The sequence below is a fragment of the Polyodon spathula genome, chromosome 5 (assembly GCF_017654505.1).
Source record: "Polyodon spathula isolate WHYD16114869_AA chromosome 5, ASM1765450v1, whole genome shotgun sequence".
Lineage (NCBI taxonomy): Eukaryota > Metazoa > Chordata > Actinopteri > Acipenseriformes > Polyodontidae > Polyodon > Polyodon spathula.
The window spans coordinates 25740445-25768312 of NC_054538.1; the positions used below are offsets into that span (position 1 = coordinate 25740445).

At 36.2% G+C, this 27868-nt stretch overlaps 1 protein-coding gene across 1 annotated transcript in view; it reads left to right on the forward strand.

The window, feature by feature from the left end:
- LOC121316386 (CUB and sushi domain-containing protein 1-like) overlaps nt 1-27868 on the forward strand; it is a 590542-nt gene that overhangs the window by 87419 nt on the left and 475255 nt on the right. The window lies entirely within an intron of this gene.

The following is a 27868-nucleotide window of genomic DNA, read 5'->3' on the forward strand; positions in this document are numbered from 1 at the left end:
AAATTAATCAACTGGAGATGGCCACATTCTGCACTTGAGTTTTATATCTGCCTGGTCAACAGCCAATCTGTTAATAATTAATCTGCTGCTGACCATGCATTCTCACGAGATGTTTGGCAGATACGAGCTCCTAACATCGCCTCTGCCAGACCACATTTAACTTAAATGCACCAAACAGTACATTTAAATCACCCAATACATCCCCACATTAATCCATACAGTGAATACCCAGGCAGGACTCTTGTCCTGCCACATTCTTACACGCAGGGCTCTTCTGCTAAGCTATTGGGTCATTTTGACAAGGTTGGTAGTCTTGGTGGTGTGTATTATTCAAGATGACTGCACTGAAGACCCAGCCCTTGGTTCATGATTGAAGGCTGGCTAGTAGTGACAGGGCATTTAGGACCACATAAAAGTGTGGTCTTTGTTGAATGACTATTAAAAAAGCAATAAGTTTCACTTTGTGTATTATGCTTCAAGTAAGGTTAATGTAGGACCCTTTCACACTGTGTACGCTTGTAAATGTACAGAGTACATTTGTACAGTTGTAACTGCATAAGACTTTAAGAAGATATAAGTCGTAGTTAAACTGAAGACTGTTTGTATGTAGTTGTATTGTTGCTGAACATATTGTTCTACAACAATGGAAGGATTATCTACCCGTTTGACTGCCATGGATGTAAGTAAATAAAACGTATTGTTTCTGAAGTTTGAAAAGTCTATATGCCTGGAATTATTCAATACGAAATAAGAATTTGAACTAATATGCAAAGCACAGTAACTGGATGATGCGTCTTAATGTATAAAGAACCTACTACAAACTCTGAAGTGGTATATTTTTTTATTAAGAAGCCACCGCACATTCCATATTTTATTAATTTATCCTGGTGATGTATTTCAAGTTTGTAACAGCTTTTCATATGTTAAAAGTATTGCTTGTACCAAAATATCCAATTCCATACTGGTAAATTTCAGTTTTTGCTTCTTAGCATCCTCATCACCGTGGCTAGTACCAGGCTGAGATCTTTGTTTGCCATTCATTTTTTTTTGGAATGTGTAGTCTACACACGCAGGGTTGACCCAAACCCGCTATTTATTGTGAGAGGTGTGTAATTCTCCACCATTAATTGCAGAGAGGGGTATTTAAGTTGGTTGATTGCAGAACCGCCTGGTTAACCTAATTAGTCTTATAAAATAGATTGTTATTTTGAAGATGAGTGCGACCGTACTGAATACGCACATTACACGGCTTTTTGCGTTCGGCTAATTATAATCTATAAAACTATTGGTCTAACCTTGTGTTGATAATCATGTAAAAAATATTTAAAGACTAATAAAACATAATACTTAGAAATAGACCTATTGCTATTTTTTTTTTTTTTTTTTTTTGATTAATGATTAATGTGTGTGTTACTATTTATTATATTATGAACTGTGTAAAAAAAAAAAAAAAAAAAAAAAAAAAAATCAGGCTTTCTGTTGCATATATCAACTACATTATAGAATAAGCAATGCAATATTCTTTAATGTACCAACCCCTTGCTATCATGAAATACCAGAACATCTCCCACATGGGAAATAATTACAAATGAATGTAAGAGCAATTTACAGGTAGATCAGTCTTACCAGTTATAAAAAATGAGAAAACTGTGGTTAATCAAAAGTGCATTGGGGTTATTTGTAACCAAAAAAAAAAACATATAGTAGGGAAGCATGGTCTGGTTTTACATTTTCTTCAATTATTGCTCTCTTAGATCTTTCGCAAAAAGCCAGACAAGACATATCTGGATTTGTTTTAGAAATACCTGCACACATGTTGTGATATTTTATAGTGTACCAAAGTGTTCATTATTTGTTGGCCTCTTTCTGTAACATGTTTCTCTAATGGGCCTGGATTCTCTTGTCTAAAAATGTGTTTTGGATCTTTTAATATGAGAAAAAAAACTGTAAATCAAATGTTGTAAATACCATTTTTTTAATTCTTAAAATTAGAAACAATTCCCAGAAATAGTGCAGGTGAATGAAGAAAATACTGCCATAATTTAGTACAAAATTAAGTAAGGTAAAGGTTGCTGGAGGCTGTGCATCAGCGTCAAAAAACTGAAACTCTGAAGAAATGTACAGATCTACAGTCCTTTGGGGGTTCATGTGTTACTGGTGATACTATAGATGCAAACGAAATAAAGTTGACCTAGACAAAATGCTTTGTCGTGTTTGTATTGGTAATTTCTGCATTAATTTCCACCTTATGGTTCTTCTATACCTTGGAAAGATGGTTTTGTCAGGTATGTGCTGTGGTCCCCTGAAACCATCTTTTGGTACCCTAAGGGTTCCCAGCCCCCAGTTTGGGATCCACTGTTCTATAGGGTACTGCCTGTTATTTCTATGATTATGTATAGGAAGTGCCTTTTAAATATCCAGTGCAAAACATGTTCAGTCTTACATTCCTTGCAGTTGTGGACTTATTCAACATGCATTTTCTAGGAAGTGCAATATTGGGTATTTTAACATTTTATACTATTTCACTTGACAGATCATCTGTAGGCTTTCTGTTATATTAGATTACCAGTATATTCGCAACCAAGAGTTTAAATTTTTAATTGCCACCTGCACTTCAGTAAGACAAGATGCAGTTTTCTTGTCTTCCTGAGACACCGCCATACCCTTTTCACTAAATTTTATATGCTTGACTTAGACATAATTTAACCGCCAGTAAAAATGGTTTGGTTGGATGTAACTTTTGTTCCCTCGGTTTAGAGGTGAGCTGTTTCATACAGTATATTCGGAATTAATCCACCAAGACAGTACATTCAAATTTCAGATCTTTTCAGATTATAATGGTGCCCTTTATTTCCCAAGGTGAGGAACATCAACATCTCTGCCTGTGGATGTGAGTTATATGTGTAAAATGACAGGCAGCGCCCGGTGACTTTTCTTGTTTTGTATGTTTTACTACAGTATATACATTAAAAGAGCAACTTATATAGTATATTGCCATATGATCGAATCATGTCATGCACTTTCATGGATAAACAAATAGTATAAACAAATGCCCTGTGACAGGGCCATGGCAGCATATCAGAACCAGTGTCCTACCATAATCCGAAGGTTATAAAATGCACTGTACAAAACTGTCATAGCAAAGTATAATGTGGATACGTCGCCTTGTGTAACCCAGGCATACCGTGTAGCTTGTATATAATAATGGGACATTTATATAGCAGCCAGTAGTTCTCCTAAAATTTGTAAACGTGCACATAACCTGAAAATTAAAGTTTTTTCTAAATACAAAGGACATATCTTCCTTGGCTTTATATATATGGGATGAGCTCCAAGGGAACCAGGTGCCACAGGAAGGGTTGTTGGTGGCTCACTCTTCCTATTCAGACAGAAATCAACCAGTGTAAGGAGAGACTGAGTTGTTGGAGGTGATGTTCTTAGATGAAATGTCAATCCAAATGTACTGCCGCTATGTGGATATTAAAGTTCCCATGGATTCTTAGATAAACTTCAATATATTTTAAGCCCTCCAAGTTATTCTGAAAATAGTATTTAGCTAGCTTCAAATGTCATTTTAATTGTTTTCTTTTTTTTTTTAAAGTGGATTTTAAAACAAGGTAAAAGCAATTTTACTATCAAGGGGGGGTTAAACCTGTCACTTTTGAAAGCAGAGAAACAAAGTCTTCCCTTGATAAGCATGATAACAAAAATATATTACTATATCAGTACAACTTCCCCTGAGCCATATTATAGATATCAAGATCACAGCAAAGAGATTTAAAATACTGCAATGAAATGCACTGTGAACACGTTTCTTTTATAAGTAAGTATGTATTCTTACTGGATCAATGAATGTAAACAATGCTTTGATTAAAAATAAAGAAATAAACAATATGTTATTGAGAACATATGTGTGTGTGTGTGTGTATTTTTATTTATTTTTTCTGACAGGACATTTATATCCAAAGTAAAGCTGCAGTCATTTTTATATATATATATATATATATATATATATATATATATATATATATATATATATATATATATATATATGATATATATAATAACATTAGTCACAGCCTTTAAGAGATTTCACAATCTGAAGGAACTATGGCAATATGAGACATCCCAGAGGAGATTGTACATAGTCTAGTTTAAGAACTCAGTAGACAGCTACAGCAGGAGTCAGGAGAGCCTTGCACTTGCAATTCTGTTTCTCCTGTTCTTTTATACTTTTTTTTACAATCATTTAATTGGCTCTCAGTTGTATCATATATCTATTTCATGTAATGTGTTATGTGCCTTCATTGGCAGTTATTCGGAAGCTTCTTGCTGTAAATTCTTTATCTCAAGAGGTCTAGCCCTAAACCATTTTTTAGACATATATTATATAAAACATAATAAAATTAAAGCTTAGACCAAATCAGTCTATAAACAAGATGTTAATACATACTGCACAAGGAATGGGATTATAATTCATTTCCCCCCTAAATCTCAGAGTTTGACATAGCAGCCACCAGTAATGTAAAGTATATGACTGAATGACAGCTAGTTTTGTTTGAACTATACATTTTTCCTTCAAGTGTTTTATCAATAGAGTTTATTTTTGTTACTCAGTATAAGTTATTAGCACTGACATTCCAGCAAACAAGAAAAACAGTATTGTGTTTAATTGTGCTCTTTATACTACCATAACAGTATACATTTACTTATGTTGTGAGATCCCATTCAGTGGGATTTCTAAAGAACTGCGAAAGACTAGGTCCTATGGTATATGGTTAAACTGAACATTATTCCTGAGCAGCACATAAAATCGTACATAGCATAGCTGTACTTTATTGCTGATGACTGTTTAATGATTCTCATCTTACTTTCTGAAATTCCTGGAGGACTACTGGAAGTACTTCAAAGTATTTTATGTACTAATTTCCAAGAGATGCAAGACCAACTAGACAGGAAGACTTGATGACATTTTTTTTTTTTTTTTTTTGATGTACACTAATGAAAAATTTTGGTAATGCTTATTTGTGGATAATAAACGTGTTGTGTATACAACACAAATGCTCAATACAAATAACACTGGAGAAATCACATCTATGTTATCATTAAGAATATAGCACAATTGTATTTTAAAGTTGCTAAAAGAGGTTCCCTGTTTGTAGGCATCATAGGTTATTCACAATAGCAGTGTCTTGCTGCTGGAAACTGGTCCAGTTGTGCCTATGGGGGATGGGCTCCATGAGACATGTTTTAGTATACAACAGTCAATTTACCATATCAACATTAGCCAATAATGGGTGAAAACAAGCAGGGATATGTTGTCTATATAATGTGCTCTAGATTAGGTCAATGTAGGGCAGCTAATGTCGTATTCATATACTGCAGTATTGGATCAATGTGACTGTCACAATTAAGCCAATCTTGGGCTACACAGCATGAGTAGTTTTTAAATGTTTCGTTTACTATTTCATTCATTAAAGCCTCAGGGTTGTGCTGCTACTGTAAGTAGAAGTCAGCAGCTCAGATAAATAAATATGCTTAGCTGACCTAAGTCCCAGTCAAACCCAGCATGAAAAAATATTCCAAGAAGAAAATAATCCCATCTGCTCTTCCCATTAGAACATCTTAATGCAATCTTATTTTGATGGTGCTCTTCCGAATTGTTTCTTGGTGCTTTGCATTGTTGTGTGTTGTGGTACGGCCAAGATATTCAAAGCGATGCGCAATCCCCTCACAAAATTTGTGCATCACAAAAATTTGTGCTTTTGCACAAAAATGTATATTTTCCAACATGGCACAAAACAGTTTCACAAATTTTTTAAAAAGCAGTTTTTTGCAAATGTGTATGTGCCTCGCAAAACCACCTGCTCATTCAGTACCAATATAGTAGAAATGCACAAGAGCTATGCATGAATGCGCACAATTGGAATACTACACGACAATGGACTGTTAACAATACCACAACCCCGATATTGTTGTGTAATGGAGTAGGTGGGAACCTTTGTTGCAGGGAGATGGGGTCTGGTAGGAAGATTATTGAGAACGGGATTCTGTGAAGAGTTAAGTCCGTGGTATGTGGTGTGTGATTATCAATAAGGTGTGTTCATTTAGAAGTAATACACAGTGTGAGTCTAATCATTTGTTGAAACCCCCCCCAATCTACCGAATATCTGGTGACGAGGATGTTGCAAACGTCTAAGAAGTATAAATTAAAAAAAAAAAAAAAAGAAAAAGCAACATGCAGTGACCATGGCTCTGAACGGGGAAATAGAGGAGAAAGAAGGTTTTGAGTCCTATATAGAGTGGTTTGAACTCTGGCTGACTGCTAGTGAGATAGTGGACGGAAAACATGTGAGTGTATTTTTGTCTGTAATAGGATCTCAAGCATACGTGCTGCTTAAAAATTTTATTGCACCAGAAAAACTTGAAATTAAAACTTTTGCAGAACTAGTAGAAGCACTGCACAAGCCTGTGATTATAGCAGAGTGGTTTCATTTTCATAGGAGAGATCAAAATGAAACTGAGACACTACATTGTTGTGTTGAAACAGTACATGCGAGTTCAGACTGTTTTTGCTCTGAGAGATAGATTTGTCTGTGGCCTAAAACATGAATCTATACAGAAGATACTATTGTCCAAGAAGAATTGGACTTTTGCATCCACTGCCGAGATTGTGTTAGCAATGGAAATGGCTACTAAGAATGCGCAGGAATTATCAGGGAAATCAATAACAGAGCCATGTAAAATAAATAAAGTGTGGTCAGAAACACAAGTGGGCAAGGGAAAGAACGCTCACAACAACAAATACGCATCATTTTCCAGCAGGTGAAAATCTTTAGAGGGGGAGAGGAGAGCAAGCAACATACAGGAGAGTAACTGCTACAGATGCAGAGGAAATCGTAATTCAAACAACTGCATATAGCACGTAGCTGTAAAAATAGAAGAAAAGGGGGGAACGACACACATTGTGAGTGACAAGCTGGAAGACACTGACAGCAGTGGTGTGGACATTTTGGAATTGTTTACAGTGTATACTGCCAGTGAAGGAGAAAAGGGAATCTCAATTTCATTGCGCTTAGAAAACACCCAGGTAAATATGCAGTTATACACAGGAGCAACAGTAAGCATTGTCCCAGGAACCCTGTACCAGAAGATTATCTGGCACAGTCCACTTGAAAGTAGTAACTTACAGCTTAAGACATACTCTGGAGAGAAAATACCAATACTGGGACAGGTTAAAGTCAAGGTGAAATACAATAAACAGTCTGCTGTATTGCCCTTGATAGTTGCAAAAGGGGATATACCTGCACAGCTGGGGCGAAATTGGCTGAGGAATATAAAACTGAACTGGTCAAACATTTTCCAAGTGTCTAGAGGGGTGAATACCTTGAAGAGCACAGTCAAAGAGCTCTTAGAGCACCATAAGGCAGTGTTTGTGCAAGAGCTGACACCTATTAAAACTTTAAAGCTTGGATAAAAGTACAGCCTTGAGCAGAGCCATTGTTCCACAAACCCAGACCAGTACCATACGCACTGCGAGAACCTTTGAGAAGGAATTAGACAGACTGGAAGCTCATAACATAATTTCAAAGGTCGACCATAGCAACTGGACTGCCCCAATTGTGGTGGTGCCCAAGCAAGATAAGACCATCCAAATATATGGGGATTACAAGGTTACTGTCAACCGGTGCATATCCGAAGAAACAGAAATGGTACCCACTACCAAATGCAGAAGATTTATTTTCTTAGTTAGCTGGGGGAGTCTACTTCAGTAAACTTGATTTGTCAAAGCAGCTCAAGTTAGAGGAGACCTCAGAAGAGTTTCTGACCATAAACACACATTAGGGCTTGTACAGATACCATAGACTGCCCTACGGCGTGTCAATTCACCTTAAATGGCTGGCCTAATAGAGTGAGTGACAAATTCCAAGTTTATTTCAGTCAGAGAGAGCAGCTATCAATGCAACAAAATTGTCTACATGTGGGGGTTAAGAGTAATCATACCTGCCACATACAGAAAACCCTTGCTGGAAGACTTGCATGGAGAACATCCGGGTATGTTCATGATGAAGCAATAGCAAGAAGCTATTTTTGGTGGCCTGGGATTAGACAGGGAAATTGAAGATAACGTTTAAAATTGTGTGTGAAGCAGTGCAAAATTCTCCTACAACAGCACCGTTGCACCCATTGATATGGGCCTCGAGAAATTGGCAGAGAATCCACATTGATTTTGCAGAAAAGGTCAAGCATTATTTCTTCGTGGTGGTGATCAGCCATTCTAAATGGCTGGAAGTGACCCTGATGTCAAGCATCATAACACAGAAGACAATTAAAGCACTCCGTCGTCACTTTGTAGCTTTTGGATTACCAGAGGAGGTAGTTTTGGATAACGGACCACAGTTTACTTCAGCAGAGTTTCAACAGTTTATGCAGGGGAGTGGCATCAAGCACACCTTGACACTGGCCTATCACCATGCATCAAATGAAGCAGCAGAGAGATGTGTTCAGACTCTCAAGTAAGCATTAAGAAAACAAGTGCTCAGTGCTACGCTCAGAAATACTCATATTACACTGAACCACTGCTTGGCAAAGTTCTTATTCCAGTACAGAAGCACGGCACATACTCTAACTGGCTGCTTGCCGGCTGAATTGTTTCTTAAGAGCCCGCTAAACACTAAGTTCAACCTCATACGACCAAATATACACAAGGATGTGGAAGCAAAACAGATTAAACAAAAAGCCAAGCATGATAAAGGCAACAAGACACTTCACCAGTTTAACACTGGAGACAGTGTGAGTGTACGTTGTTTCCAGGAAGGGAAGGAAAAATGGGTACACGGAATGGTCATCAGCAGATGTGGGCAACTAGTGTATATGGTTCTCCTCAGAGACAGGGTGTGCAGAGTGCACATTGACCATTTGCTGTTGTCCAGGGCAATACATTTAAAGAGAGTGAGGAAGAGGAACAGGGCTCTGCTTTTCAGGAGGGGCCCAACACCCTAGAGGAGAGGAAAGCATGTTCAACTGCATCAGCTGGAGAGGGACTGGACCCGAATCTGCTGTTTCTGTTGATGTTGCTGCTAGAGGAATACCTTCAGAGATTGATCCTGTGAGAACAACTGCAGGGCAGATGTTTTCAGAGATGCTATCCTACGAAAGCAAGAAAACCACCAGACAGGCTAGACAATAATAGTTAGTTAGGACCAAGTTCAGCCAGGGGCCAGAATAAAGCCCAGAATTTGTACAAGGACAGGGTAGTCCACCCCTGCTTTGTAAGCTAGTTATAGTTATTAGTAAGCTTCCAAAATAAATACAATAATAACAACAACTTAGTAAAAGACTTAGTCTAATCGTTTGTTGAACCCCCACCTCCTCCCCAATCAACACTCAGAAAAGTCTACACTCAATTGTAACCTGCACATGGAATGCAGAATCAAAGCTCAACACACATTGGTAGCATTGGCACTCCCGAAGTTGCATGCCCATCGCCACAAGTATATAAATAAGCTACTAAATGGAGAATTGAAACTATGGACCACAGGACTATGTAGGCTATTCAATATAAAACTTAAATACAAATATATTGTAGCGACCACTCTTTATTTTATAGAAACAAGCCTGTCAGCCGGTGTTCTGAGTAGCTCTGATCCGTGCTCCTTTCACTATACATAAACATATTTATAGAAGTGTGGACTGTAAAACAAACCCACAATGCTGAAAACACTACTCTATTTGGAAGCCCCGAAGACAGGAATCTCAGCTTGGAGCCAGCCAAGACCGTTGCCTGTGGATACAGCCTGCACATGTGTATCCCTTACTCACTCACCACGTGCCCCGCTCCTACCACACCTGTAAAGCATAGTCAGTAGCATGGAGTGCAGATTGTGGGTGTCAAAGTATGCTTCTGATATCAATGAGAAATAAATAACAATAAAAAAAAAAAAAAAAAAAAAAAAAAAAAAAAAAAAAAAAAGTCAGCTGTGTCCTTATACCTGAATGTGGAATTTTCCAGGTGAGGAAAAAGAGCCTTTGGAGAATGCAACTACAGGGATATTTTACAGATTGTGCCCTTGGGCACTGCGGCCCTTTGCCAATGTTACTGAGGATAGGGCACTTAGCTAAACGCATGTAATGGAAACATTCTGTGCATTGCAAACCTGTCACGCTTATTGCAAAACTTAGCCATTTTCATGGAGCAATTTAAATAATTTTGTGCTTATGCATATGAAATGTGCACACATGCATACATTTGTATCTAATGTTTAGCATTATCACAGGCATTAGCATGGCTAATAAGGTAACTATTTAAAGGGCCATCACAGATTCTATGGAATTCAAACAGATGTATCTATGCTGTGCTGTTTGCTGGGAAGTGAGTTTATGATTTCTCTACTTCTGTCTCCATAATTTTGATAGGTATCACACAAATATGAGGACATGTTACCTATTCTAATTCATTTACATTTTTTTACGTTCTTGTTTTCTGTTACAGTAGGATCTGTTTGTTTTTTTCTTTCTCAGTATTAAAACTAGTGATGCAGCTATCACAATCATTCTTTTGAATATAATCATATAGATGTGGACGTAACCTTGTATGATCACTAGGCGTTTTCCACTATTGTAGTACCTCGGAAAACACCTTCATTTCACTTCAGTGACTGGGTGAGTGAGTGCTGGAGTGATGTGCACGGAGTTAAGGCTTGCTTTTTAAAAGCGTCATTTTATGCATCGCAAAAATGGTTTTGTACTTGACGCATAAATAAATACTGGGTTTACTTGAAATAAAGTTGCCTCTTAATCCAAGTTTCACCTCTAATTTCAAAGCAAAAAGCGGTAAGAAAAGACCTTAAAACCAAATCACATTCAACCTAATAAAAACACACAATTATTAATTAACATTAATTTCATGGTGCCAGCATGAAATATTACATAAAAATCAGCAGGGTTGTTAATGTAGTACATAGTGTAAATGTAGTATGAGACAGCGTAGTCTAGCTACCAAACTGTAAAGGTTAACAAAAAAAAAAAGATTAAAGATGTGAAAGTTGCTTTATTTGGTACTTATATCCTCCGGTTTACAACTTATGACTCTCCAACCTTCGTAATGCAATCCACTGTGCAAGACCAATGAGACCTTCTCAAAACAATTTGGTTCTTGTTTCACATGCCTTTTTGTGGCAGAGTGAAAGCCCTGCCAGTGTAATGTGTGGGTGTGTGGGGAATATTGGGTTGGCAGGGAAAAGATTAAATTCCTGCCTGCAGAAACACACATGGGAATGTGTCTGGGGCCGTAAAATTGAATAAGTGATGGTTAATTAGGCTCCAGTCACAGGTGTATAAAAAGGGTGTTGAGTTTAGTATAATTTTGAATGCGAGTTGAGGTTAGTTTGATGTATGGTGTTAGTTGTGAGAGGAGTGCTGTACTGCATTGGTTAATAAATTATTACAAGGATCAGTACGATAGTGGATGTTAGGGTATGTTAATGTATGTTAGTTGGCGTTTAGGTTAGTGGAGATATACGGTGTTGAGAAATTTATAAAAAAAACTAATGTGTAGTAGTTTTGTTGTATGTTTGAGCCACTTATTTTGGCCACTACACCTATTTGTTTGTTTTGTGTTTGTTGTTTTGTAATTTTTTTTTTGTGATCAAACATGTGCACTAGCGCTTAAAGCTGCAGCTTCTGTCTCTGGGTCTGCTTCCTGGAAGTAACATTCTTTGCCAGTGATACACTTTTACAATCCCTACTCAACATGGCTGCCCCCTAAGATAGTGGATATGAACCCTAACTCTGGGACAAGCAGTAAGTAAATCCAAGTGCAGTTTTGTTGAGAGGAGAGGTAGTTTCAATAAGGAGGGACCCAGTGAACACTGATCCAGCCAGAATGACAAAAGAGAAGTTAACTTATATACTTATATAACCTATAAATGATCATGCTGGGCAATATGTTGGATGAGAACTGCATCATTAGCTGCTGCTGAATCACATCTCCTGAGGATTTTCTTGTTGACCTGTGTTTTTTATTTTTACCTTTACTCATTAGAAAGAAGGTAGAATAGATACATTTTGCTGATTAATAAAATGGGATGGAGTGCCACTTGGAACTCGACAAAATACAGTGTACTTACATCATTTAGTACATGCACTTGCAAAAATAGGTGAAAATAGCTGTTACTCTGATTATGACAGAATTAAGTAATTAGTGCATATTTGTATATTAGTAAATGGTAACTTGTGATTAAAAAATACAATAATTTAATAATTCGACTTGTCTAGTAAAGGTAATTTTACATATTACACATACAGTAGATTGTATATTACAAAAAAAAAAAAAAAAAAAAAAACGATTGACCAGTTAGATGCATACAATTAGACATACTACTAAAAAATATCTGTTCAGTTTTGAACATCACTGGTACTGTATGGATTTGTTTTCATAGTATCTAAGGAGCCTAAGAAAGTGCAGTAAGTACCTTTAAAACTTATTTTGGCTTAAATAATTGATTTTTTTTCAATAGGTAACATTATTATCAAGCTATCTTGTGTAGAAACTGCATTTACATTCCAACAGTTTTATGTGTAAAACCAGTGACATCTGCAATTTCCCTGCAACTGTTTTAAAAATAAGGACTTGCAAATATAGGAAAGCAAAATGATTTCATGAAAATATGGTCTTCTGCTGCTTTGGTTAAGCATTACTGACTGAAAGTGTTGAAAGAAACATAAACATAACAAAAGCAATACATATTTATTTAATAAGCTACTTCAAAATGAAAATATTAGGCGAGGAGGAATGTTTCTTCTATTAGCATCTATCTATTATAATGCATGTTTTCACTGTCAACAGCCATAATTCTTTGCAAACAGTGTACCTGAACAAAGGAATCAATTCAGAAAACAATGCCTTGTTTGTAACAATTCCATTAAACAAGTGTTTGAGATTGCAGTGAACATGTAATAACAATGAAATACATAATTTTAAGCAGGTTATATTTTACATATGAGGTTTACATATGTTATTATACTAAATGCATAGCTGCTAAATGTATGTATTTTGTATGTGTTCTTTTTTTACCATCTCACATTTATAAAGTAGTGTCTGTATACTATTGATTTTTCTGTAACTTATTAACATGATACAGGTCTGTAATGAGTTGAAAGAAGGCAGTCGGTACATGTAAACATTTTTTTACCCAGTTCACAAAATGCAATGTGTCGTGTTTAGGACTAGATTAGTACTAACATTCAGTAAAAGTTCTTCTGTAGCAATTAAATGGGGAATTACATTATTTGCCATTAGGTGATTGTTTTGTGAAACAGATCAATTAGCGGGGAAAAAAGTACAACAAAATGTGCCTAGCACTTACAGTGGTTGTAGTTAACAATCATTCAATACATCTTTTCTGTTGCAGTTTTGAAAGAAAGAACACATGTATGTATTTAAATTTACTTGTACAGTTTTATACTATGGCACTTACCTGTTCTGATTGAGGAGGAACTCCCTAAAGACCTTCACCCCTCCCATTCTCCAAACACAATATGTAATCCTACTGGAAACTTAATTTCAAACAGACAAAATATCTGATACATCATGGGCATACACTGTAGCACTTCGCAATGGACAGAATGTGGTGACCTGCCCATGCAACTTCCTATCTTCCTCCCACTAGTTTGAGAACCTTTGAACTATTTACGCATACATCAGCCTTTATATAGTATCTGTATTTAGGCAACATCAAATACAGAAAATATGATCTAAAATTATGATGCATCACACTACTTAAATATGATGAAACTGTGTGGACATGAAACAAGAAGTACTTCCACATATGGTGAATTCAGGATGAATCAAACAAATTGGCTTAACTTTCCTGAACTTTTAGTTTTTTTGTTTGGTTTTGTGTATATCAGATGTAAATAAATAAACCGAGGATTCTATGTCACACAAGTGTGTTTTAATGGCTACATATGGTTTAGTTAGTGCAGAATGCCGATGTTGCATAATGGGGCCTAATGGTCAAGTGTCCTTTTCAATGTTTATTTATTTATTTTTTTGTAATAAATGATACTGGAGCTCTTAAATGAAATATAAATTGCAACATGTTTGAGAGATTTCATACAGTACCTAATGTTATAGGTTTGTTATAGACATTCTTTGCTTTTGATCAGATGAGTGTGGACATATTATAAAGCAGTTGTGTGTCAATTAACTCTAACAGTCTCCTTGCCAAATGCCTTAAGAATTTTGAATGATAAAATATACTGCACTCAGCTTTTACTATTGCGAAAGGAATGCTCAGCTGTTTTTCTCCACCTCTACTTTTGCAAATTTTCTACTTTGCTGTCTTTCCCTTAAACTCCCTGAACATTAATCCATTTCTGGGAACATTAGTAATGAGAAGATTCAGTACTACCCTGCAGGTACCCTGTAAGTTAGTTTTATCAACTTGCCCCAAGATCACAGAATGAGACACAATAAAAAAATCACATTATTTTATTTTTATCATGGGGTTCTTGGTATTCATTATCCACTATTTCAATTAGTGTAGGCAGATTATGTAACTGAACAAAATAGACACGCATTAAAAACTAAATTAATATGACATCCTTGGTAGATTCATCTTCGCACTGATTTCAGGCATTTTGGCATGCAATACACCTGTAGATTTATGGCTATTTGATCTTGTAGCTACAGATTGGTTAAAACCCAATGTTTACAAAAACCTAGAGCTTTTTTCATTTTTTTTTTTTTTTTTTTTTTTTTTAAATGAGCATATGGACCCTATTCTCAATGTACAGTATGTGTTTAATTGCAATTTAAAGTTGATCAATTACAACTGCCCTGAACATGATTCAAATGAATACTTTAAAAGAATAATGAGTTTTAATAAAATAGTAACAATAAAAATAAAAAAAATTTAAAAAAAAAATCACAGGGCAGGTATACAAACTCTTAGGCATGAAAAGTCATTGTTAGCCAGTTACCATGATGGCAACCAGATCCAAAGTGAAGCAAAAAGGCTCTGATGGTGTGAGCAGTAAAGCTTCCAGATTCTTTTAATTCCCTTTATTCATTATGATGAGACACCAATTAATGTGTGCATACCATCCCAATGAACAGCTTGTCTGACTACTAACCCCAAAATTACAACTTTTGTTGCCAGACAAGATCAGTTCCTTACTTATAACTCCAGTGAGTATGACTTGATTGATTTCAATTGTGCCTTTTCTATAGCTTCCTTGGAATGCTGTTCACAAAAGAGTCAGGGTCACCCACCTGAAATCCTTTTGGTAATGAATCTGTCTCAATAGACATTTCACTTTAAGGAAGTGGGTTTGACAGTCTAGCTAGCAGAGAGCTTGAAAAATGGCAATTGTGGCACATAGGCACTTATGTCCCCCCCCCCCCCCCCCCCCCCCCCTCTGGTGAAAAGAAAGTGGTTTTATTGTTTTATTATGTTTATGTGGATATTAGCATTTATATCCGTGTTTTTGTATTTCTGTATATCATAATGTATCGTGTGTAGATTCAAGGTAGAGGAACAATACTACACAGAACCAAGGGTTTAAACAAATCTGGGGTATCCACTAGTCTTATGTAGCTTTACACATTTTGAATGTATTTTTAATTATAAGAAATAAGCAGTCCAACTTTACTCCTGTTGAAGCAAACATATATGTTAAATGAAGTGGAGATGTGAACTAGGGAATACAATTAGCTTGAAATTAACTCAAATCAGCTTTTAATAAATGTCAGGGGTGCTCTGTGTGCTATGAAGACATTTCTAAAGATTTCTAAAAAGTTAAACATAATACTGTACTATTAAAGGAAAATGCAAGCCTTACAAATAAATTGTTTTTAAACTTGCAAGCCAATTAGACTTGAAGTAGGTTATTTGTGTCAGGTCTATTTTTTTTTTTTAAATATTAAATGAGCGATATTACCCAGATGGACCTGGCTTGGGGAGTTGGTGCTGTTTAAATTGGTGTAGCAGCATGATAATGCTCAATCTGGAAGGAAGCATGTTGATTTTAAACACATAAACCAGCTTGTCCTATGTTTTTAGGCCAGATGGAAGACAGCTGATTGGCTGAAACCATCAGTTAATGTTTAACTGTTTTTTGACCTGTAACACTTCTCTCACTTACCCCTACACAAATAGGCCTTGCACCTAACAGTAAGGGCCCTGGATTCTTATCTATTATCTCAGAACCAGTGGTCCTTTTGTTTTTGCACACTGTTACCAGACAAACTATCACACTTACTTTTCTTATTTAGCGATGCCTCCGCCTGATGGTCACGTGGTTCCCCTATTATTGGCACGCGTCCCCAGGAATTTATACTCAACATATAACAAATGCAAATCGAGCAAGAGCAATATACAACTAATAAAATCACACTCACACACAGTACTGGTTTTATATAAAACTAATGTTTATAAAGGGGATTCAAGTTGAACTAATATAATGAACTGCAGGTAAGTAAATTGTACATACAATATAAACAATGCCAACAACAAAATACTTTCCCCAAAATGTAACTTATTTTAAGTCACTAAACAGTAACTAAAAGCTCTATGCCTCAGTTGTATTTAACTCAAAGGTACTCTTCTGATATATTCAATTCAAAATAAACGCTAGTGGAACACACATGTAGACAGACGAACAAACAAACACTGTTGCAGGCCTGAATCGTGGCTCGGGTACGTTGTGGCCTAAAAATAAAACAAAATGGCCCCTTCACAAGCTTTATTGAGAACACACAGTTACGCTTGCTATTTTAAAAGAAACGCTTGGTGGAAAAACTCACAATTCCTAAAGGCTTCTTCCAGTTGCAGCTCTCGATTGTTTGCGGTCTCTGGATCACGGAAAACCTCTCTCTCCCTCTCTCTCGAAACGAGGTCCTTCCCAAACACTGTCCAGCCGCTTGTCAATTGCTTCGTTTATTTTACGATCTAGTCACTGTCTCTTTACTTTCATTTCAAACACGTATTAACGGTGCTTGAACTTAAATTTTGCAATACAACATGTTGTTTTAACAATACTGTATATATTAATGCCTAAATAAAGTAACTCGTGATGACAAACCTACGCTGCTTAAAATAAAACACGAGCTTGGTACGTGAACTCAAAAGAACTAAAAGCAGAAGTAACAGAATACTCTTCTGAAACTGGTTTAAACTAAAGTACTGCCTACTAAATTTTATAGGAATTTCCTGACTTAAGAAATCCTCACTTTTACTCTGTTGAATCACTTACTCTATACTGCGCTATTCTACCTCCCATTTTTATTTTTTCAGACTCCCTTCTCTTTTTTTTTTTTTTTTAACTTTTCCCTGAGACTCCCTCCCACTCTTGCAGGGACGCTTTCTATTGGCTCTCGGGAGATCAGTTTAACACACGACGCCTCATTGGCCATGAGAACACCTCTTCTCCCTCCGAGTCTACTCTGCTGCAAAACAGGTCCTAAAGCCATCTAAGTATAGTCTATACGAAATTTCTGTATATACGTTAGTAGCATTTTACCACTGGGCTACAGACCTTTTTGCATTTTTTTGTTGTTATTTATTTCGCCAGGCAGCAAAAACCTAGTTTCATTAGCCCCTATCCTCCATTGTGCTGTAATGGTAAGTTGAAATCAGGTTATAATATTCAATTGAGCATTATGACATCATGTACAGTACTACATTACCAGAAAAGAAAACAACTGAAAATACTGTGCAACACATACATGCACTCTATCAAGAGTCCCTTCCTGTGACTGTCCTGTGCTGCATGCTGCTCTTTCACTGCCATTTATTCAATTAAAAAACCCAGGAGACCATGCAGGCTTGTAGTGCTAGAAGATTAATAAGATGAAAAGGCTCAAGAAAGTGACTACTGAAAAGGGATTATCAGCATAACATTACAGTGCATCAAATCATCTACAGATGGGCGCTTTGTACATATAGGAAGTTTTTAAGGCCAGCAATGTCATAGCAGGTATGTTGGCCCATTCCATGGCATTTTTGTGTTAAATATAGTATATAAAGTGGCTTTCTGGAACAATAAAACCAAGCTGTTTCCATGAGGCACCCAGAGGTTACAAAGAAACTTTAAAAGCAAAATTCTTCATATGTTTAAAAACTCTTGTTCTTGTTTGAGAACCCATTAAACTACAATCAAGTGGAGGTGTAGTTCAGGTTAAATGGAGTGTCATTGAGTATTGACAAACAAAAATAATCTGATGGAAACTGGAATACATGCTTAATCTTTTCGGTTTAAAAATCAATAACAAAAAAGAAACTTGCAGGTTTACTTCTCTGCTTTTGTTTGTAGTGCCACCACCAGGTGAAGGACTATATATATATATTTTTGACACTTGGTAATTTCTTAACAAAGAGTTTGATTATGGATACATTTAATATACATTAGTTTTGGGGCATCTAGTACATTATCATGCAAAAAACACAAGGTCATCAACCTAGACTTGCCTTGAGGTACATTATGAATGCATTTATTACAGTTTTTCTCCTCCAAGTTTAGGACAGTCTTAGTTAAGGACATGAACCAACCTTAACTGGTAGGCACATTGTTCAGTTTTGGCTACATGTAAAAAACACAGAATTTCACCATCAAAAGAGTGATAATTAGATTTAGTGTACAAGGCTTTTGTTTTATGTTAGTGGAATGGCATTACAGGGCAAATGAGATTCACAACTATACTGTTCTTTATTTATTTATTATAAATATTTACTATATGTGAAATGTATGATTCAAATCCATATTAAAAAATGAAACACATCACTGAGATTAGTATTTTTACGTGCAGATAGATATACTGTAAGTTCAATAGAAACATGATTTATTCTGGTTTACATCTCCCTTAATTGGAATAAATTTAACTTGATTCAATGTGCAAAATAGCTGCAGCTAGGAAACATTTATAGATTATTGCTACTATTAATTGGAAACAACAATCAGGAACATGTCATAGTTCAAACTAATTGCCACAACCATAGAAATGTGACGAATCCTGGTATAAAATAAAATGTTGCTGTAAGTAAAATCCATAGCATGGACAGGAAATGGTCCTTATATTGTCTTTAGTTTTAATAAGACACCACTTCTGTCTAATATTGGCATAAGATAAAATACTTTCTTGTGTAATCTGCATTACATGTCTCCTTAATAGTCAGGGAAAACTATTTTCATTCGCAGTTGTTAGAAAATTACTCTTCTGTCATAATGCTTTTAGTGGATCCCCATACTGATTTGGTAGGACTTACTGAAACTTGGTTTGACAAAGCTAGTGATGCAGCTGTTTGTAAAATTCTTACCACAAATTATGATATTATACATTTAGACATAATCAGTAAGAAAGGTGGTGGAGTAACTTTAGTTTATAATAAAAAACCGTGGCAATGTTTAACTTTGGCTGAGATTCAATCCTTATCAATTCAAATGGAACATTTCCTATCTATGAGGATTAAAATAGTATATAGACCTCCTTTTAATCTCAAAAATTTTATACAAGACTCCTTGGACAGTGACTTGTCCCAAATTATTGGCGATTTTAATATTTGGCTTGATAAACCCTCTCTCTCACATCTCAGTATTTTTTGAATGAAATTGAATTATTAGGATTCCAGCAAGCTGCGGTTAGTTCAACACATAAAGAAGGTCATGCTTTGGATTACATTTTTTCTATAGGTTTTCCAACTAAGGTGTCCTCCATTATCCCTATACACTGGCCAGATCATTTCTGTGTGAATGTTTTAGTAATTTTTCCTACCATATTGGTGGTAATTGGTGGTACCATATTGGTGGTGATAATTGTAAATCTTTGACAACAAATTTAAATACTGAATTGGCTACAATTGATGAAATGGCCACTAAGAGGTGGGTGTTGTCTAAAGCTCGCCCTAGTCAACCTTGGTATACACAAGAACTAGTAAATCAAAAGAGGGAGCTTCAAAAAATAGAACGCTTATGGAAGAAAGGGAAAAAGTCTGAATCAAAAGGAGCCTTAAAACTATGACAAAAAGCTTATAATAAAACTAAAGCAGAAGCAAAACGCTTTCATTTTTCTAGGAAGATCACAATTAAGCAAAACAAATAATTATTTTTACATGTTAGAAGGTTCTCCAGAATTATGTAAATCTATACAAGACTTCTTTATAGAGAAGGTTGTAAAGATTTGTGACAGTATATCAGCTGACAGGTCAGGCCTGTAATTTAAAGAGAATCTTAAATATAAAAATGGTCGCTAAACTGGTCTCTATTAACAACTGCTTTATTGGAGCATTTTTTTATCTGCCACCAACCCTTCACACTGTGATCTCAATCCTTGTCCTGCTACTTTAATAAATGGTACTAAATCTGTGTTGCTCACAATTTTGACAGATTTAATTAACAAGTCCATTTTGGAAAGATTATTTCCAGCTCCATTCAAGAATGCCTTGATATCCCCTGCTGTAAAAAAGCCAGGACTTAATAAATTGGAATTCTCTAACCTTTGCCCTGTCTCACATCTACCTTTTATTGCTAAAGTTCTTGAGTGTGTGATAGGGTCCTAGCTTCAAGACCTGTCCTCCTGTAACTTGATAGGTCACTTTCAGTCTGGGTTCCGTCTGTTTCATGGGACTGAGACAACCTTGCTTTGTGTTGTTGGTGACCTCCTGAAGATCATGGATGGTGGAGGGGCTGCTATTCTTATGCTTCTTGATCTATCAGTGGCTCTCGACACTGTTGATCGTGGCTTCCCACTTGATCACGTGGAAAACCATTTTGGTATCTCTTGTCCTGCGTTATAATTACTGATAACACACAGCTTTATGTTGTGTCTCAGGAGATGTTGGGGAGATGAAGGCCAGATTGGAGTTCTGCCTGAAAGAGGTGGCCACTTGGCTTAATAGTAACTGGCTGAAATGAAATCCTTCAAAGACTGAGATTTCGGTGGTGGGTTCGACTACTACTAAGATGTCTGGTCGTGGCAAGGGAGGTAAAGGAAAGGAGGCGCTAAGCATCATCGGAAAGTGCTATGTGATAACATCCAGGGCATTACCAAGCCTGCTATCCGCCGCCTGGCTCGCCGCAGAGGAGTGAAGCGAATCTCCAGGCTGATCTATGAAGAGCCGTGGGGTGCTGAAGGTGTTCCTGGAGAATGTGATCCATGATGCCGTCACCTACACTGAGCATGCTAAGAGAAAGACCGTCACTGCTATGGATGTGATGTACGCTCTGAAGTGCCAGGGGCGCACTCTCTACGGATTCAGAGGGTAGAGATTTGGACACAAACACGGACTACTCTCAAGAAGCTGGGTAACAGTTGTTTCTCTCCATACATAAATGGAACCATACCAATTCTAGTAAATAAAGCTAGAAAATTGGATTTTATTGTAGCTAATAATCTTTCTTTTATTCCCCAAATTAATATGGTGATGGCCACTTTTCTTTTATGCAGTCTAAAAGTTATTAAACCATTTTTGCCAGAAAGTCTCTTTCGGACAGTGATGCAAATTCTTATGAACCCCAAACTGGATTACTGTAACACTCTTTTTTCAGGCCTTCCAGCTTATCAGCTGAATTAACTTCAGAGAATACACAATATGGCAGCTCGCCTTGTAACTGGGATTATGTTGTGTTCCCATATTAATCCAGTTTTGAGAGCTGCATTGGCTCCCTGTTTGAGAGAGAAAAGATTTCAAAATCCTTTGTATGGTAGATAGAGCCCTAAATGGAATAGCTCCTGACTATCTTAAAGCTGTTATTAATGTCAGAAATACTACAAGGGTGCTGAACTCAGCCAGTTCTTTTCGTATTACACCTCCTAGATTTTCTAGTTAATTTTGGAGGCAGTACCTTCGAGGCTAGAGCATGTAGAAATTAGAGCCCCCTCTAGCCTCTTGAAATTGAGGAAGGAACTCAAAACCTGGCTATTTAAAAGAGCACTTGAGTAAGCTGAGAGAGAACTATAGCTGACTTATGACTGGACAATCATGTTGTATGTTATTTTTATGTTTTATTTCTATTATGATGTTTTCTTTTTAATCATATTATTTGTCTAGAGTTTTTAAAGTATAGTGCTCCAAAGCCTGTTTGCGAGTGGCACTATAAAAAAAAAAAAAACAACTCCTAAATAAAATAAATAATGATGTGCTTTTTTGACAGACACATTTTAGTGACTGGATGCTTGACATTTTTTGAAATGTTGCATAAAGACATATCTGATTCTAGTCAATTTCTGTATGTAAAGTGTAGAAGCAAATAATAGCTTAATATAGGGGACTAGAAATAAACTAGAAGCCTTCTGAAAGAAAAGCCCACAAGTTATCCTGTACTTTAGAGACGTGGTACCCGAATGAGGCTTAAGAGATGTCATCACATGATGGAGTCTGCCTGTGATGGGGTACCCCCTGCCCCTGCATGTATTTTGTTTATTTTGTATGATTTGGGTTATGTCGCATGGGTGAATGTAAATTTATATTTGGGGATGGGTGTGTCACCAAGTGGTTCAGGTGCAGACTGTGGCTGGACTCAATTGAATGATTGATTAGCAATCGAGTCCTGGCACAGCTGCATAAAAAGAGGCATGACTCATTCACTCGAGGTTGGGGTGTTCAGAGGTGGAACGAAAGAGATCTAGAAAGATACATTTAAAATAACAAACGCTACGTGTGCTGGCTTTACACTTTATTTTACCTGTTTGTTTTGGCCATCATGCCTTTTGGTTTGTTTAATCTTTTTATTTATAACAAATCTGTGCAGCAGAGCTTCATTCAAAGTACTGTGTCCTGTCACTCAGCCACTCTTTCCACGATGCCAGTCTAGTTGAATTGATTACACATTTTCAGGGGATATTCATTAACAGGGAATTTTGTTTGGGGACTCCATAAGCACATTTGAAAACAAACTTTGCCAGGAATGAGACCTTCAAAATTTCATACATTCTGATTATCTGGTAGCTTGACTTCATAAATCAATCCCTCTGCAACTCTGGCTACATATCTCTAAGGGTTCAATACATAATTGAACAGAATGTAATCATGTTTATATGACAGCAATAACAATCTTACATGCTAATCCACCAGTATCTACAGTGAGCTCTTTTTAGCACAGTCCCTTGGAAGCAGTCACAATTTGACTAACATGCTGGGTCCATTTACCTCCCAGCAGACTTTAAGAACCACAGCTGTGAATCCTGTTTCTGACACTTCTGACATCCATCACAGGGTATTATTGTCTGACATCAACCCAATAATAGCATTCCATTAGTAAGGTGATATAAAACAAATCTGTCAATACCTCATCCTTTCTTCCTTCTTGTTCAGGCAGTATTTAGATTTTTTCCCCATTCTGTCAATAAAAAGGACTATAATAAAAAGAGTGGACCACGCTGCAAGATGTCCTTTACTATGTCTTACAGTATTAGATTGGAAGGATGTCCATTGTCTGGAGTAGGACATCTTTGCTTTTTTTTTCACAAAAGAACTTAATAAGGACAGGCCACTCATCAGCTTGATGAACCCAAAAGTTGTATTAGCAGGCAGGCTGAATAATGAGCATTGGTATGTACACACCCAATTTGACACAATAATCTATAATGCAGACAAACCGCATGTAACAGGCAGTAACAAAATGAAACAAAAGCAAAGTGTATGAAAATGTTTTTCCCAGCAACCAGAGAGAGAGAGAGAGAGAGAGAGAGAGAGAGAGAGAGAGAGAGAGAGAGAGAGAGAGAGAGAGAGAGAGAGAGAGAGAGAGAGAGAGAGAGAGAGTGAGAGAGAGAGAGAGAGAGAGATGGAGCTCCCCCAGTGGTATGATATGGGTTTAACATCAGGGAGGCTATTGATTTTCATGTTTCCTTTGGAACCTCTGGATCTCCTATTTCAAAATGAGAATAAGAATGCACTTGATCCTGTCAGGAATTTACTGATTGCTGCTGCAATTCCCCTTGCAAATAACTTCTGTATAATTCATATTATATAATGCCTGAATTGCTTTGTGAAGTGGGCATAAGAGCCTGTGATGGAGCAGATTCCCTTGTCCATCACTATCGTGGAACACTGACTATTTTAAACCTGCCGTGCATTTTACTGTGTATACTGTCTGTTTAAAATGCGTATTGAAAACATAGACCTTTGAAAAGTTTGACTGCTGATTGTCAGTGACTCAGCACTTTAATAAACTTCTCAAGTTTGCACTTTAAGCTTGTCTCCTGATGCCTTTCTGCTCCAAACACCAGCCACCCGATTACACAACCTTACAGCACCTCAACATTAGGGAACAAACATTGCAACTTTTTTTTAGTGATTATTTGGTCATTTGCTTTTTTCTTAGTCAGGTTCTAATGCAATCCTTTAAATTCAATGACCGAATCCTTTTGAATCAACAGCATGTCTTCAGTGTTCTGTTAATAGAACACAAAAAACATATTGCTCCATATTTATTGCTTGAATTCTTAATTGTCTTCAATATTTCATCCCACTAGCTGAAAGCGAATTGAATTAGGGAATAAGATCATTCACTTCCAATCAGAACATATATTCATTACCGAATAAAATACAGACACTCCAATTAAAGAAATCAAAATGCAGCTTTTTGGTAGAGTCAAAAAAGCTCTTATAAGTAAAATCTGCAGGTTACCTAGCAACAAACAACAGCCTTCTCTGATCCTGAAAAATCCTTTCAATTCAAAATATGTACAGACCTACATGAAAGATAAACAAAACTAATCAAGGAAATCTAAAATCTAGGGGAAAGAAAACACTCAAAAGGTAACGTGCTGGAAAGTTGAAGCTGCCTAAAGGTATTTTAATTACTAACTTATCTCACATATTTTCTACATGGCATGAATGCGTCACCAACCATTATTACTTAAGTCCCAAGCTTACCATTTTGATTGGACTGTCATCGACACACATGTTGTGTTGCTTTATTGCAATGTGATCAAATAGGATATTATTATTTATTTAATGATTCTTTTTTAAATAACCTTTTTCACTCGGAATGCTCCGTGCTTCTTGTATCTGATCATTTATTTAATCACACTAGTACAGTAAAGCATGCATAACCTATACAGCTTTTCAAGTTAATTGTGCAACATGTAATCCGTGCCAGAGGTTAAGCGTGGTGTGAAATTCACTTAATAAATGATCTACATCTCTTTTTTTAAAGGGATAAATATGGATTTACTTTTGTGAACTTCAAAGTATGTAATTTCTTTAATGAATAGGTAAAAAGCATCAGATATAGAACTGTTTTGCTGGGAGGGCAGCAACAGGTAAGCATAAAAAATGCTCTCGTCTTAGAATAGTTTAAAAACAAAGATACACAATTCAATGTACAGGAAGTACTATAGATAAAATATTCACAGTAGCTCACCAGTAGGTGATAATGTTAAAGTTGTAAACTATTATATGTTTCATACGGAACACATATGCATGTCTTTTGGATAATGTAGTATGAATCTAGAGAATTCATTGTAAAAGGGAACTTATACTCAAACGGGATTCAGTGGCTGATTGGTAAATCACAACATACAGTCGTAGCATAATTTTCCATTAGAATTTTTTTTTCAATCATATTTTCCTCAAATAATAACTTCAATCAGTTCCCAAACCAAATGCATTTGAATGTATTGACAATCTCAATAACAGTGTCAGACAAAAATGTAATAAGCTGTAGATCTTGATGAGATATTTTTTAATGTATCAATTTTTTTTCTTCCTGCCAAATGCGCACATTAGTACAAAAAAGTAACTTGCCAAAAATATTTTAAAAATAAACACCCACTGCCAAATTAGGGAAAAATACAGTGCTTACAATGTAGACAGGCCCAGACTTTGTGGGACATCTGGAGTATTGCCATTCCAGTTGTTATAATTCCATTCCCTTTGTGTTTCTGCAACCTTAACTGTGAATTATACTGAAATATTAATATGCAAATACAGTATCTAGTATATGGACATTCATTAGTTATCTTTCATACTCAGCCTGTTCGCATGTATTGCAGTGTTGAAAGAGGACTTTTCAACAAATGTTATTTTTAGGTCAGGGTTTGAACTAATTAATGTTTGCACAAAAAAATAAAAAAATAAATAAATAAAAAAAAAATAACATCCTGCAAAGTATGCACTGTGCTTATTTTAAGTTTGTGTATATCCATATTAAGATTAAGTGGTATTATACTAACTTTTTTGTTGTTGTTTGTGGAGCGAGCCCTATCTACAAATCTTGCTTCCCCTTTAGAACAAGTTTTTACTGTCTTTGTCCCCTGCTGACCTTCCAAAAACTTCTTAAAGTGTGCTTATTCTCAAGAAAGCGTTTTTATCTGACCAAAGTAATAACACACCTGACTATGTGCCAGTTGTGTCAAAGCTAATAGAAATGATTTTTGCATGGATAGATCACACGCCATCACAAACATGTGTTTTCTGGTCCAGTTACTGTGCCAACATATCATCTTTCTAATTCCCTCACACATTGCTGAAGCAATATTGAGTTGAGGTTGGCAAAAACTTACAGGTCATATTAGCACATGATGTGAATGGATTTTGATTTTCCCTTAGGAGAACACTTGAAGCTACTTACTGTTTAACTATGAGTTTGTGTTGTCAAATTTGGAGGCTAGAAAAAAAAAATCCATAAATGAAGTGTTGTTGGACCCTAAATGAAAAATATTGTTATAGTTTCTAGGGTATAAAAAGTACAAATAAATGTGCACATTGTTCAATTCCAATTTGTTTCACTTCCTCCCCACTTCATAGTGCTGAAATAAGCTGGAGAAGTGGCTCTACTTGCTGGTGTTTGCCATTTCAGAAAATAGTAGTTGAACTGTTGTTTCAAAATAGTGTCAGAGAAAATAACCCATTCAAAAGCAACATGCTATTATAACAACAATAATAGTTTTAAAATGTGTTTTTCAGATTTACCCTTCAATGGACAGAATTACCATTGAACTGTGAAAAATTGCACATGTACATCAACCAAACAATTAGGAACATTGCAACCTGAAGAGTTGTTGCAAGCTTAAACCCTATGCATCTGTACAGAAAGTGAATAAACAATTGGCCTCGGGGTCATGTAGGCACATGGAATCTGTCACATTCTTGATGTTAAAGTATCATTCCAAGCTGTTTACTTCAACATGTAATGTGTTTTTTTTTTTTTTTTTTTTTTTTTTTTGTATTCACATTTATAGAAGAAAGTTTTACCAAACTTAAAGCAAAGTATGGAAGATTAAAATTACAGTTCAATGATTCTGCCATACCAATTTATACAGAAAACATCTGCCAGCACAAATTTTTGTTCCTGTTTGTACAGACACCCTGCTTCATCCTGAGGTGTCCCATTCTGCCAACAATGTTCCATCTCTTGATTTTATAATGATATAAATTAGAATTGCATAACTGTGTCGACCTCGTCAGTCACTTTTCAATGTGATTCTGGTTTATTTAAAACTGACATAGTGACCATTATCAGACCACTGTTCCACAGACATCTTACATCTTTTCTTTTATTTTACTGGGTTTCCTAAAGATGCATACAACTGCCATTGCAGACTCAGTGTCAGGAATTTCCTGTTGGAATAACGATTACTGAAAAAAGATTTGAGCACAGGGAATTGCACTTTATTAATTCACGTGCAGTTGTACCGCGACTCCAATTGAATGATTGATTAGCAGTCGAGTCTCGTTACAGCTGCATAAAAGCAGCATGTTTTCACATACTCGGGGTTGTGTGTTCAGTGAGTGAAGAATGGGATTGGAGATGGAGGTAATAAGTGTATTGTATAATAATAATAATAATAGTTAAATAGAAGCTCACCGTGTGTTGTCTGTATAGTCCGTTTTGTTTGTCTTTTTGTTTTGGCGACGAGTGCCGT